Source organism: Pteropus vampyrus, unplaced genomic scaffold, assembly GCF_000151845.1.
Source record: "Pteropus vampyrus isolate Shadow unplaced genomic scaffold, Pvam_2.0 Scaffold10, whole genome shotgun sequence".
Classification (NCBI taxonomy): Eukaryota; Metazoa; Chordata; class Mammalia; order Chiroptera; family Pteropodidae; genus Pteropus; species Pteropus vampyrus.
The window spans coordinates 2,350,174-2,352,652 of NW_011888791.1; positions in this window are offsets into that span (position 1 = coordinate 2,350,174).

Here is a 2,479-nt window from a genome sequence, read left to right on the forward strand (position 1 = left end):
TTTGTGTTCCCTCAAAATTAGTATGTTGGAGCTGTTTGGAGATGGGGCCTTTGAGAATTAATTAGGTTTAGGGAATGTCATGTGGGTGGGACCGTCATGATGAGATTAGTGTTCTTATATAAGAAGAGGAAGAAAGGCCAGAGCTCTCACTCTCGCTCTCCCCTGTATAAGGACAGAACAAGAAGCCAGCCATCTGCAAGCCAGGAATAGAGCCCTCATCAGAGAACCAAATCTGCCAGCATCTTCATCTTGGACTTGCGAACCTCCAGAATTGTGAGAAATAAATTCCTGTTATTTAAGCCACCCAGGCTATGATATTTTGTTACGGCAGTCTGAGCTAATATAATAGGAAAATACATATAATAGATGAAAACTGTATAACATCATACGTGATCAAATGCAAAATAAAACAACAGAATTCCATTTTGTACTCATTAGATTGGTAAAGATTATAAAGTTTGACAATACTGCTATAGCATGAACGTTCACTGCTAATGGGAATCTAAACTGGGGCAAATCCTTTGGAGAGAACTTTGCAATACCTATCAAAATTTTTAATGCACATTTCCTTTGGCCCAGCAGCTCTACTTCTAGTAGTTCACCCTATAGAGATACTCAAAAGTAGTGCATAAAGTTGTGTAAGTTGTGTATGTAGGCTTTTATTGCATAATTTTTTGTAAGAACAAAACTAAAACAATCTGGAAACAACCTAAATGTCCATGAATAGGAGCTTAGTTAAGTAAAACCTAACCAAACAATGGAATACAATTTGTTAACATAGACATATCTACTAAAGTGGACAGCTCTCCAAAATATATTAATTAGGGAAGAAACAAAAACAAGAAGTAGAATGGTATATAGAGAATAAACCTATTTGCAGATACCTCTCTTAAGCATTAGGTTGAAACATAAACAGCTGCTGATACTTGACCATTTTTTTATTTACAAAAATGCAATTTCATGATTCATTATTTCAAATGATTCACGATTCAACCTAATATGAGTAGACTCTGACCTGGCAATGAAAAGAGCCCAATTAGAAAATCTTTCCCCATCAAACTGGGCAGCTTGAACGAAAAACAAAATGTAGTATGGCCTCCTCACCCATCCGCCACCACCTTTATATATCTGATTGCTTGCCCCTGGGGAGGGTCACCTCAACTGCTTGGAACAGCTGGCAGTCCAGGCCTATCAGCAGATATTTAACAAAGACATCAATAACAATTCCATTTATTTAGTATAGAACATGGGCCAACCAAAGGGCTAATTGCTTTATATGTATTATCTAATTTAATCCTCAAAAGAGCCACATGAAAACGCTATTACTGTCATCTCTTTACAGATGAAAAACTGAGAGTTAAAGAAGATAAGTCACAGAGTTGGTATAATTCATAACAGTTCATGAGCACATAGGATATCTCCTTTGGAGATTTCCAGCAATTTTTAGGGTGATTAAGGTTCTGCACTGTTCACATATGAACAGAAGGCCACTAAAATTTGAGTGATTATGTTTAAATAGCCTCATATGCATAGACTGCTGGGCCCTAAGAAAATTTAGGGTAAAGTTATTTAAATCATCAGAAAAAGAAAACAAGCAAAAATAAACAAGAGATCTTCCACTATGGAAGGCAAAATGCTGCTGTAAGGAAAGGAGTGGGTGATGAAGTTCATACTGGATGGCTTCAGCCTTCTATGAAAAAGGTGAGAACTGCCACTGAAAGAAGGGGAGGGGCAAACTGGAGGATTACAGAAAGAAAAGGTGATTAGGACGAGCAAAAAAATCCTTTATCTACTTGAACTGCTTTATGCTTTAACAAACGCCCTACGGCTGATCTTCACAAGATTTATTTCAAGGATTTTTATTTCTCTTTTGCAGATGTGGTCACTGAGGTATAGAGTGGATGAAGCATGGGCTTTGAAAACACATATGAGACAAAATAATGCAAATCCAACAGCGTTGTTGGGTAGAGGAAATGAAATAAAGCATCGCACACACTACCGGTCACCCAGAAGAAGCACAGTAGATCTCCATTTCATCCGTTCGTTGGGAAAACTTACATCGCCAGTCAAAAGTTTTATATGTGTAAGCAGCAGATCCAGCCCTCAAACTGAATTGGTGCTCTCTCCATTCCACTGGAGATTTTAAAGAATAAAGGCAGGGTGGGTGTAGGAGTAAGAGAACAGAATCAAAAGAGAAGCTTTTTAAATGGGATCGAAGTATACATACCATGTCATGACCTTTCCCCAGAGATTATGATAGGTCCTGCTTGGAGTGAGGTTAGGGTCAAGGGATACGGGTATATTTTGGATAAAATCCTCCAAACCTTCACCTATCCCCTTCCTCACATAAAAACAACTGCTTGATATTATGGTACCTCTCTAAATAGTCACTATGGGGCATGAGCCAGGGAGCAGGAAAAAAGGAAGGCATTTAGAGATGTCGGAGAATCAGGGTAGTCACATCCCTATTTAACTCAGC